Source organism: Lates calcarifer, linkage group LG19 (genome assembly GCF_001640805.2).
Source record: "Lates calcarifer isolate ASB-BC8 linkage group LG19, TLL_Latcal_v3, whole genome shotgun sequence".
Taxonomy (NCBI): Eukaryota; Metazoa; Chordata; class Actinopteri; family Centropomidae; genus Lates; species Lates calcarifer.
In genome coordinates, this window is record NC_066851.1 from 14363050 (window position 1) to 14375602 (window position 12553).

Consider the following 12553-nt stretch of genomic DNA (forward strand, 5'->3'; position numbering starts at 1 on the left):
TGGCGGGTGATTGCATATGTTCGCGTGTGTGGTTTGTGTGTTGTACCGGAGGATTTAGTGAGTATGCCAGCTTGCAGCTGTTTGATTGTCAGTGAGTGAGAGCAAAGAGATGTGCAGATGTGAGTGAGTATCAAAGAGATTATGAAATGACCTGGAATTAAATGCTGCAGTAGGTTTTAACTCGGTATCGTGGCACCTTAAACCCCTTGACTGAGAGATGGTCGGAGAGTTGTGTGTTACGTACCTGGTTAAGACATTTTAATGCAGTTTTATTTAATAAGTCAACATGCTCATTTGTAATTCGGTACAGCACTCTAGCGTTTGTTTGTTTGATTGTTTGTGTGTTTGTGGAAGATATTACCAAGCAATAGTGTGACTCACAAGCAGTTTGCACCTCGACTCAATAGCTGCCTCTGATTAACATCTGAACAGAACAGGAGCCAGCCAACCAGAAAACTGTTTTGGCGATTTAGTGTAATTGTGGCTTTGCTAAAGTCTCACTTCGCCTAATTAGAATAATAAATCATGCCGCCTCGTTGTTTTCAAAGGGCCCTCCATCGTCTCGCCGAAGCAGGTGGGATTGTGGGATGGTGTGAAAAAACAAAGGGTTTGATTGCTCGGCTGAAGCTACAGTCAGTTAAAAGCAACGTGGCGCTCTCCGGGGATTCATATTCAAAACGGAGCTGTATCAATTCATAGACCTGAGTGGGAAAAGCCAACTTGACAAATTTTGATTCATACACTGGCCCATGCTTGACTTCACTTGACATAAATCACTTGGCTCATTGGAAAATGGAGAGAAGGGATTGGGGGGTTTGTCGTGAGGGGAGATTGCATGGCGTTACCTCTCCAAGATGGTTGATGTGTCTTTCAGTTGCTTTCACCATAGGGAGTAAATACACAGTCTGACCTTGCAATGTTCCATCCTCTTTCTCTTTCTTTCTCAATTCAATGAACTTAACTGACATGAAGTACAAAATCAATAGCAATAAACATAATGGTGACGATGGAGAAAATGAGACAAAGCACATAAAGTAATGACCAGTGCTGATAATAACTAATGATTATTTTTGTCATAGAATTAATCTGCAGATAATGTTCTAGATTCATCTGTGAATTTTGTAAAATAAAATAGAGAAAAATGGCCATCACAGTTTCATGGTGACATTTTTAAATGTACGATCAACTGTCACCTTCACATTTGAGAAGCTGGAACCACTGAAGTTCTGCTTCAAGACAGACATGCTAGATCAAGTGATTATCAAAATAGTTGCAGATTCATTTTCTGTTGATGGACTAATCAATTAATTAAGTAATTGCTTCAGCACTAATAACAACAATATATGTCTATCTTTTAATCATCAAAGAGTATATCAAGTGGAAGAAAAGCTGATATATATAAAACAAACTGTCCTCTTATTCATAAGTATTCTCAATCATGATAAGACTGTATTCTTTCTAAAGTGAAGGAAGAAATGCATCTCTGACTCAACCTTTCCTCAACAGAGATTACAAACTGTATTCACTCCTGTTTGGGCAGCCACGTCTTCCTGTGTATTCTTCCCATTTGACGGTGGCTGAGTCTACACTCGATTGGGATGTGCCTCAGCTGCTGAAGAGACAATTTGTAGTCTCTCTTTAGAGCCATGTAGCACATCATTTTATTGTGAGTTTTTGGATTAGTTATTTCAGTGGTTCAAATAATTAGATTTAATTTGTTCAGTGATTTTGGTTCATTGTAAAATGTTTGTCATGTAAGTGGTGCTTATGAGTGCGCCTGTGATTGAAGGGCTATATACAGTGTTGCAGGGATTGTTGGGGACTAGATTTTAAATTTAATAGCTCTTTTTCAATATTTATCATGGGTAGGAGGAGAAGCTCTGCTCGACATGGATTCTGTCTTTCTCTTGGATCCTTACTTGCACCCTTCAGACTTTATTGTATTAGATCTCCATTAAATGTTTGTTCCTCTAATGAAATAAATGAGTCAAGCCCTACACAAATACATCATTTTGTAATTGGGGAAATTGCATGGTCTTAATTTTAGTCCAAATGTTTAAGTGCAGTACTTGAGTGAAATGACCCCTTTCTGACTTTTCTTTTCTCTTTCCAAATCTTTTTCTCCCTCGCACATCATCAGAAATTTCAGAATAGCAGGCAGAACTTTTGATATTATAGGCTGTTATATGCTGAATACAAGTAAGGGGAGAGGAAAGAGACAGATAAATGCAGAGAAAGCAAGAGGTGATCTTGTCAGTGAGCTGAGTGCAGCTATATAATGCCAGTCCACTTCCTCTCCCTCTTGCTCTGGCGCTCCACCCGTGCTAAGAGTGGCTAGGCTAAGCCACTCTTGCCCTACATACAGCCTAAACAGCAGATTACTGACTGTCCCTCTAATCCCATACACCAGGGCATGTGCCACTGTCACCATGCGCCAACCACCCAATCACCCTGCAGCCACCGTCACAGTGCCTGCTGTTCTACTAGCTGTGCAACCCCCCTCCAGCCCCTACAACCCCCCGATCCCTAACATCTTCTCTGTTTCTGTTTTTGGTCAGTCATTTTGGATTTTCGGTTCGGATTTCTAACCGAATAAAGCGCACTGGAATCTGAGACGTCGAAACACCTCATTGCGCTCAAATCTCTTTCTCCTTCTCTCTCTCTCTGTCTGTCTCCCTCTGTCTTCCCTAGCAACACCCTGTCCCATCCTCATCCTCCCAGTGCACCCCCACCCTCTCCCAGTTTTAACCTCCTCATGACCACCTGGCATGGGATAGCTTCCTACGGTCCCTCAGCCTTACCTAAACCACCAGGCCTGAGATTAGGGTTAATCTGGACCTTGTGTCATCCTGTATCTATCTACCTCCCCCACAGCCCCATTCTTTCCTCCCTCCCTCCTCTTTACCAAAGAGGCTTTGGTTTAAAATCCTTTATTGTGAACCCCCGCTCCCTTTGCAGTGTCTTTCTGCCTGCTGCCAACTGCAACTTTTCCTCCCGCACCACATCCTCAGCCAATCCTTACACAGATACTGGTAGAACCTGTCCCCAAGCTATGTTGGTTAAGAGATGTGAGCAATGGATTTTTGCATTGTCTTCCTCTTTAGAATAAATTTGGAATTAGGCAAGAGCTGTTAAATTTTGCGCTCGCACTATGCTGTAATGAAATGCCTGCTCGCGTGTGTGTGCATATGAGAATGCAGTAATGCATGACATAGAAAGTGTGCATACAGTATGAGCTCTTGCTTTAACAGTGCCTGTATGCATCTTTTGCGCACGTCCATGATAGTTCGTAGGACGAGGGATTTAGATGAGAGTCGAAAGAATTCATCCTTCACTCTTCTGCCCCAATCACCCAACCCCCAGTGCATTTAGCCAGCCGTGCTCTCCCAGTCCTCTCACCCCGAGGACAGAGCGAAGGCACGGAGGCCTGAGCTGGATGAAGAGACCCCACAATGGTGCAGAGAGCAAAGATGCGTAGAGAATGAAGACAAAAAAGGGGGAAAGATACAAAGTGCTAAAGCCCCCTTTCATTTTTTTTTTTTATGTCTCTGGAAATAAATGGCAAATTCTCCCTCAAGCAAAGTCTCCTTTCTTGAGTTGAAAAGCCAGGGAAAAAGCACTTGGCAGACAAAAAAACTGGTAGAATGGAGAGTGAGAAGTAGGGAGGCGGCGAGGGATGTAGGCCAGCAATAAAGTGTCTTATCGTGAGGGGCAGGGAAAAAGACCCTTGAGCATGAGAACCTGCATGAGTTGGATGCTTTAATGAGAAAACGACACAGAGGATCCGTTGAAATGATCACAAGATGCTGAGCTTATAATGTTAATGTCAAATTCCTTGTGTAACCATAGGCAGCCAATTTGTTGAGCACTGTTTAATTTGCTCCGATTACACAGATAGTCTGTTCGCTTATTAAAAAATCTGAGTACATGTAACATAATGATTATTTATAGGGTTCATTCATATGATTCCCAGCCAGCCGGAGGTTCCTCATGCCTCACACAGACTCACACACATTACATGAACACAAATACACGTACATGAAATATGAACAGGATGACATTATTGTTTACGTATCAGCCCTTAATGCACGGAACTAGGACAGGAAGCTATAGGTCTTCTTCAAGGTTTGGGAGTATGGAGCCCCAGTACCTTGAGCAAAACGGGCAGCAAGACGCTGGAGTGACTGGTAGAGTGAGAGTGACTGATTAAAGAGGAGAGAGCGACAGAACATGCTGAGAAAGGAGAAAGTCGGGAGAGTGAGGGAAGAAAGGAAGAATGTTCAAAGTGATTGTGCGAGAGTGCAAAATGTCCACAGAGAGCAAGAAAGGGAGAGAGCGAGCGATGTAGTTAATGGATGTAAATTAATTGCTGTCATGTGGATTCTGATCCCAATAAATCAGGGTCAGTGTGGTCTCCGGTGCCATCTCTACATGGCTGGGAAAAGGCAGGATGGAGCCTTGATCTGGGAGACACACACACACACACACACACATACTGACACACACATATGTGCACAAACACACAAACTTACACACACACTACTATTCTAATAAAGCATCCAAATCTCTCAAATCTCTATGTTGAACAAGAAATATAAGAAACATTGAGAAATGTGATAATCCTTGTGCAATTTGTGAAGGGGATCAAATGTGTGTGAATTAATACTAAACATACAGCTGAAATAAAATCTGTAGAACCAGAGAAAGTTGTCTAATACATAAAATTATATGTAAATTAATGAACAGTAATATAAAATAAAAGTTACTGCAGTCCTAACATTTGCTGCTGCAAAATCCGCCTTCATGTGATATTTGGGATACATAGTGCTGTGCCATATGATCCCCTTCATCATGAGGAGCGTTTTAAAAATGCACCTCAGGTCCAAACAGAATACTGGATGCCAACTAGTGCAGACCTAACTGGGTTATAAATGCAATGTGGCCCAATGAATTAGCTATGCTTATTACTGAAAATTACCACTGTGCTTTCTGCTTAACTAGGCTGCAAAATTGATTTACCTTATTTCCCCAGTCTATGACCATCACAAAGACATCCTGTTATTATGAGGGCTGTGAGTATTATTGTATGTGTTAATCAGAAAATATGTGAACCATGTATTTTAATTACAAATCATACAAGGCCAATTTTAAAAACAAAAGCCTTTAAAAAAACACACACACTCATAACGTGTTGCCCACACATTAAAAGAAGCTGCCATGCTGCTACAACACCAAATCATGATTCGAAAAAAAAAAAAACATGTCAACGCTGATGTGAACGTTTCCATATTTTTTAAAATCACATTTCATTCATTATACTTTACAGTACAATCTTCCCCATATTATATACACCATGTTTTCTTTGATACTGTATGCCCCTAAGCAAATCACTCATGTTCAAACAATAATATCTGAACATGAGAGAAATGGTGCAAAATGGGAAGTAGGTCACATAGCAATTTATTTGACAAAAAGGGATGGGGGTGGGGAACTGGGGCATGGTGTATGCAGAGGCAGCAGCAAAAGGAAAGGTTTTTGGGACCGCAGATCAGATAGTGTGTGTTTGCATGTGCGTGAGGGTAGATTGAGCATGTGTATGTTCGACCTGGAAGTTGCAAGTTACGAGCTGTTGAGACTCGTTCAAGAACTGCCTGGTCAGCGGTGGAATTGGGGAAAAAGTCATCTTGCTGACACATGATTGTGTACATGTATATTTTTGTAGTGTTTAGAAAATATTATAGGCCACACACACACCACCCATCAGAGGCTCCAATGCCCACTCTAGTGAAATTGAAACTGATATTGCGGTCACTGGACCATATCAGCACATCTGACACAGAGAGTGTCAGCAGCATTGATCAGCTGTCAATGAACTACCCAACTACCCCCACCCCTGACACAACACACACACACAGATGAGCTGTGTGTATCGCCACTGATATTTACAGAGTAAATATATAAATCCACATAACCTACTGTAAAAACATGTATTCCCCTGCACAGACACCCACACACACATGTATAAGCTCTTCAGCTTCCTCCTGATCCCATTTAAATCCCGTCATCACTGAACATCACAGCTGTATGATTTGCAAGTGCATGAAGGCCATATACCCCTGTATTCTCCACTGACCTACTGCGCTAAATGCTACAGCTTATCCAGCTATACACTTCTACATTGTGCTGATGCATTTGCCCAGAGACTCCTTCATTTGTCTTCAGGTTCACCTCCCTCTGGGCCAGAATTTGTGTGTCATTGCTGAAAATTCAGATGAAGTTGTTTTGAGAGAGGGAAAAAGCGTAAAATATAAATTACGAGTAGTGTTTTACACAAAAATAAATTCAATGATAGGTGGTGAATTGAATTTTTTTTTTAGGTAAAAGGTATAAATAAATTTTAGCAGTTCTCCTGGAACAAACATGAAGTGGTGATTCAGCTGATGCAAAAATAAAATCTGATTTATATTGATTAGTTTCACTCACATTCAAGGAACATTTCTGTGTGATACAGTTCTGCAACAAACACATCTACAGCACTGCAATGTGGAAATTTCCTTACAAAAGTAGAAATTAAAAAAAAAAAAATCTTGTTAATACAGAGAAATTAGAAAATAACTAAAAGAGTTGCAAGAATTAAAAAAAATAGAATATCAGTCATAAAGATTGGTGTATTTCATATGGCATGTAAATGATGCAGTTTCATACAAACAAATAAATCTGTAGAGAATTAGGTTTATGTGGCCTTATTTACATATTGAAAGACTACTGCATATACTCTCAACACAATCTAGACTATCTGCGCAGACTGTACTGAGGATCTGTAAAGCCACATTAACACATGAGAGAGGCTCTGGAGCACCAGTCTTTTCTAATGACTCGATAATCCGACCCAAATGCTGCCTACTTGCTAATCTCTCCATCAGATTACCAAACTAGGGACGAGTACTGTCTATTTGTCTCGGCCTGTCTCTCTGTCTTCCTGCCTGTCTGTCTCTCTAACGTCTCTTTGTATAACCGCTTGTTTCTTCCACTTGTATTTCTCTGTATGATAAAAATTCTTTGCTTGCCTCTCTGTGATCTCCCTAGCTGTCTGCTGGTAGGGTTGCATGCCTGTTTGCCCGCTCTCATCCTCACATGTACAAGCTTTTAAAATGGAGGACGGGGTGGTAGGACATAAAAATGCAGTCACAAATCTCCTTCCTCTTTTCGTGCCAACATGCACAAGGGTAAACAGGCCTAACCTAAACATACAAATGCATACAGTACAGTATGCATAAAATTTATGGCATGTAATTTATGCCTATAAATAATACAGGTTAAGCTTTGTTAAGGAAATATTTTTTAAAAAATCACAAAAATTACAAAGAGTGAACAAGTATATTCCACAAAAATAAATAAAGCAAAAGGTAATTTATTTTTGTTCATGCTTCCATACAAACCATCTTCACTCTGAACTTCCATCTCTCTATCCCTCACAAATAAAAGGCCAAGCTGTCTCTACGGTTGTACCCCGTTGCAATGTTAGTGTGCATTTCATGTAAACAGATTTAAACTAATGTCCCTTTTGTCACATATCAACCATGTCTGATTCTATACATTTACTATAAGACACTGCTGCAGTTTTCTGCCTGCGAGGCCCTGCAAAACATCTCTTTGATTTTACAGAAATCACACTGTCTGCCTCTATGTGTATGTGTGTGTGTGTGTGTGTGCATCTGTGTAATGTTTGCATGTGTATACGTGAGTTTGTGTGTGTTTGGATGGAGCTGTGTCTCTGTCTTATTTATAAACTGTAGCTCAAACTGCTGTTGACAGTCTGCAAAAACTTTTGACATTTAGCTTTTCACAAAATAACACTTGACTGGACTAATACTAACTGAACATGTGTCTGAATTATCCCTACACAGCATGGCAGTTTATGTAGATGTAGTGACAGACTAGAGACAGATCATATTTACCATGAAAAATGATATATCAAATTCTAGGACATTTTATCCCATCAAGGTATGTAATTCGGTGTGATGCTGAAATAGATATTTTATGGTTTTACTAAAACAGAGATCAAAGGGTGTGAAGTAAACGTGTGTCGAATTGCTACCGGGCAGACATGCAGCCATTTAGCCTACATGGTTTTATAGTGCCTGACAAATATCATACTACCAGCAGCGACCGAACCAGAGGATTCTACCTTCCAACACTGCTTGTAAGTGCACTCTTACAGATAAAATGAACATGAGGAATTTATCACAATCAACCCGTACTAAACAGAAAAAAGTGCTGCTAACAGCCAGTATATTTACCCTAAAATGTGTTTTCCTGTGCTCATTATGACAAAGCAATTCCAGCAATGTAAAAACAGTGCATAAATGTATTTGATATACTGATAAAGAATTTGTTGCATTTGAAAAATAGAAAAAATGTCACTGCTTTAACTCCTACATGAAGCACTGGAGATAAAATATGACAGCATTGTGGCAGAGGTCTAAACAGCACTAGAAAAAATGGTAAAACTAAGACTGACAGCCAATATAAGCAAAAAATCTTGAATACAATGGGATCAGTCAAAACACGAACACATAAAAAAATATATTCATTCAGAATGGATCTCTTCCTGCATAGATATGACAGTTGTAGATGTCGACACATTTCAAAATAATGAGAGAGGTTAGGAGCGGGGATATCGGGATGAGCTAAGTGGTGAAGTGAGGCATGAGACGGGAAAGAGCAATGGAGGGCTGGAGGGAACGAGAGATGGAAAAGGATTGAAGGGGGAAAAAAAGAGTTGAGGTGGGCCCTGGTAGATTCAGCAGTGCTTTTAGTGGACAAGCATGTGTGTATGTGTGCGCGTGTTTGAGAGGGAGGAAGAGAAGAGGAGGGGGTGGGGGTTTACTGCGGCTGTCCATTTCCCGGGATCAGCTGATGGCTGCGGATGATGGAGTGGAGAGGGGTCAGGGGTCAAAGCCTTGCATTGTCAGCCTAGCCCCACACGCCCGTGGAGTTCCCTCCCCTCTGTTGCCCCCTCCTTTTCACTCCTCCACTCCGTCCCCCTTGTGCATATTTACATACATTTATCAACACCGTGTGTCGTCGTGGCTCGCCGGGTGAGGGGATGCGCTGCATGCATTACTGGCCCGGCTGCAGTCAGTGCCGCTGCAGCCTGTGCATTCGCCGCAAAGTCACATTTGCAAGCGCTTCGTATTGTGTTCAGGTGCTGGTGCATGATACCTCATGTGCGACTGCATGAAATGTGTATGTAAAAGTGTTGTATATGTGAGCGAAATGTGTGTGTGTACAAGCACATCTGTGTGTATGTGCATGTACATGTGTGTGTGTGTGCAGGACAAGATAGGGCCTCCCAACCACCCCCCTCCCATCCACAGTATTAGGCCTACCCCCCCACCCCACCCACCCCACCAACACACACGCACACACACACGCACACACACACACCTCCCCCCACTTTGCCTGTGTAATCCCTGCCAGCTGGCCCCGATGGCTAATCCCTCTGCACTGATCAGCTGGGCCACGCATCCAGTACGGGACAGGACAGGGACAGGGGCAGATAGGGGCGGGACGTTCTGTGTGTGTGTGTGTGTGTGTCTACGTGTGTGTGTGTATGTGCGCGTGTGTGCGTGCGTGTGTATGTGAGGTGGGGGGTGGTGTCGACCAGAAAGCATAAATTGAAGCCCGTGCCTTCGCCTCGGCGCAGTGTGTCTGTGTGTGAGCCAGTTGCCTGTTCCTCCTCGTCCGTCCATCCCTTATCTCTCTCCTTCTCCTCCTTCTCCCTTGGATCCTTATACATATATACCTACCCGGCTTATATATGTATATTTTACATCTTGGGCTTTTTTGTCTTCCTTTTTGGTTTTGTCTTGAGCAGATCCAAATGGATTTTTCTAATGATGGTGACTGGGTAGAATTTAGCTGAGTTTTTTTCTCTCTTTTTTTTGTTCCTGCTACCCTCTCTCCTCTTTCCCCTGACTGCATGCGTGACACCTGCCTGCCTGCCTCCCGTCCCTTCAGCCCCCCTTGTTCACCATCCCACCACCCCCAGTGTGCCTGCTCCCCTGATCTTCCCAACCCACAAGGACCTTCACAGGATGGAGCTGCGCAGTCACAGCTACAACTACAGCAACAACAATAACAAAACCAGGACCAAGGACCTGAAAGGAGGAAATACTCTGCAGCTCCTCTGCTGTTTTTCGCCTCATCTTTAGAGAGGAAGGATATATTTGATCTGAGAAAACCCTATTCTGCTTGTGCTACAGTAGTATTCTATGTAGGCAAATACAGAATGGAATCAAGCGCATTGGTCAAGAGTTTAAAAAGAGAGGTATTTTAATTGTAACTTGCAGTTTTTCTGGACCTGAGAGTCTTGCATAATGGCAAAGAAGCTAAATTCTTCCTCTTAGGTTTTTGCTTTTTTTCATTGATTAGAATTTATTCTTTGTTAAATTATTCATTTCAGTATGTAGTTATTAATCAGAGGATGGAGACTTGTTATTTAGATTCTGTTTTCCAGTCTGTACATGGCTGTGGTTACATGCGCAGAGTGCACAGAGAGAGAGAGAGAACAGTAGAGAAGAGATGGAGAGTAGGAGGGAGGGTAGGAGTGGGGTTGGAGGGGGGGATAACGACACAGCTTTACCAACTGTAATGAAGAACTGCTTGGTCTGGTTAAAGCCATACCAAGCTCTTAACCAGGAGCAGCGGAGGCAGTGCTATGGTGAGGATAAGGCGTAGCGGCGCATCGCTGTGTGTACTCATAAATATCTAGTCGTCATCCTTTGTTTTGCTCTGAGGGGGAAGATGGTCTGCAGGAATGGCAGCAATCAGGTAGCTGGGCTGCTGCTCTCTTTATGGTGCAACAAAGGTAGCTCTGCTCGCTCGCTCTATCTCACTCCCTGTTTCTCTGTGCTCTCCTCTCTCTGTGGTGCTTTTTTTTTTTTAAATGCGCTGTAGTATGCGTATACAGAGAATGCCTTAATGGTGTGAATGCTGCTTTGATGATCACTAGATGTTTATTTTTTCTTTGTTCATATTTTGTTGATGGAAACCCTTTCTTGCACATCCACAAACGCAATGCATGCATTTACACACTCTGGGCTGCTCATCACAATGTCACTGGTTTGTATCTTATGTGTGTTTTTTCCCCCCTGTATTGTCTGCATTGAAAACCTATTTTCATTGCAAAGGGAGAATGCATGTTGCTGTGGGATTAGCATGCAATGTACTTTGACGTGTGAAAGGACCGCATAGCCGCCTTTGAGTCCACAGGGAGGAGAGATCACAGGTGAGGAAAGAGGAATGAGAAAGTCAAACAGGGATGGACCGGTAAAAAACAAAAACAGGACGTACTTTTAAGTGATTAGCAAATAGAGCACATGTTGAAAATTGCTATAGACCATGAATATAAAGGAGGGCAAGTGTTGCTAAAAGCAGGGTAAGTGTTAGAGGAGGAGAGGACGTGAAAACGACACAAGAACGTTTTGGAAGTTTGGGTTTGAGCTCTTTGTGTTCACAGTGGACCTTGATTTAATTTCAATACAATTAAGGCACGCGGTGAATGCCAAGAGAGAAGCCACAGTCTTCGCTCACCTGAGAGACCAGCATAAAGCCGCTATACAGGACAGGAGAGTAGCTCTGATAACTACACAGATGGATCTCCGCTACAATCCTATGAGATTAACATTAATAGTCACAGGGAAGCAGGAGAGGAAGCATTAGGAAAAGAGGTGACAGAGCAGTGACCAGAAGCCGGTATACAGGTCATTTAATGTAAGCCATATAAATATAATATATATATATATATATATATATATATATATATTACTGAGACAAACAGGAAACATAACAGAGAGAAATGTATCATAATCACTGGGCACCAGTCTAATATACTGGTTTCCATAATGTCAGAACAGACAGAGCTGTAGGCAGCCTACCAGTGTCGGTCCTGTGGCCAAATGGACAGAGGGATCACACCAGGGGGATTTGCCATGTGGTGACAGAGGGCCACTTCAAAGGTCTGTGTGTTTACGCATGAGCGTACACTTGCCCTATCTGAGGGGAAGATGGAAAAACAGGGTGAGAGTGCTATAAGAGCATGATGTGCTGTACTGTAGAAAAATTATTGTTTTTACTCAGTTCTGCCAGTAGGCCTATCATAAAAGCAAACAACCTCCTGAATCATTCTCACGCATGCTGATTTATTTTATTTCAACTGAGCATATTTCCACCACCACCACGACTTTGCACTTTATTTGAAATTATTGTTTTTTTCTGTTGGAGTTTCAGTATCGCGCTTTTGTTTGTGTTTTTGTCCTGCAAAAAAGTCTCAATAAAGAAGTCATTTCATGGAATACATCTCTATTTGTACTATCTAGTATTTCTTTTCAAAGTATAAAGGCCCAAAGCACATCAAGCAATTTAAATAATGAGCTTCATTTCTACTGCCTATAATCACAGAGCTGCATCAAATGATTCCAGCTGTAAATCGCTGTAGGCGATAGAGAGTGAGTTGACCTACATCTTAGATGATGGAGGCAGTATATAC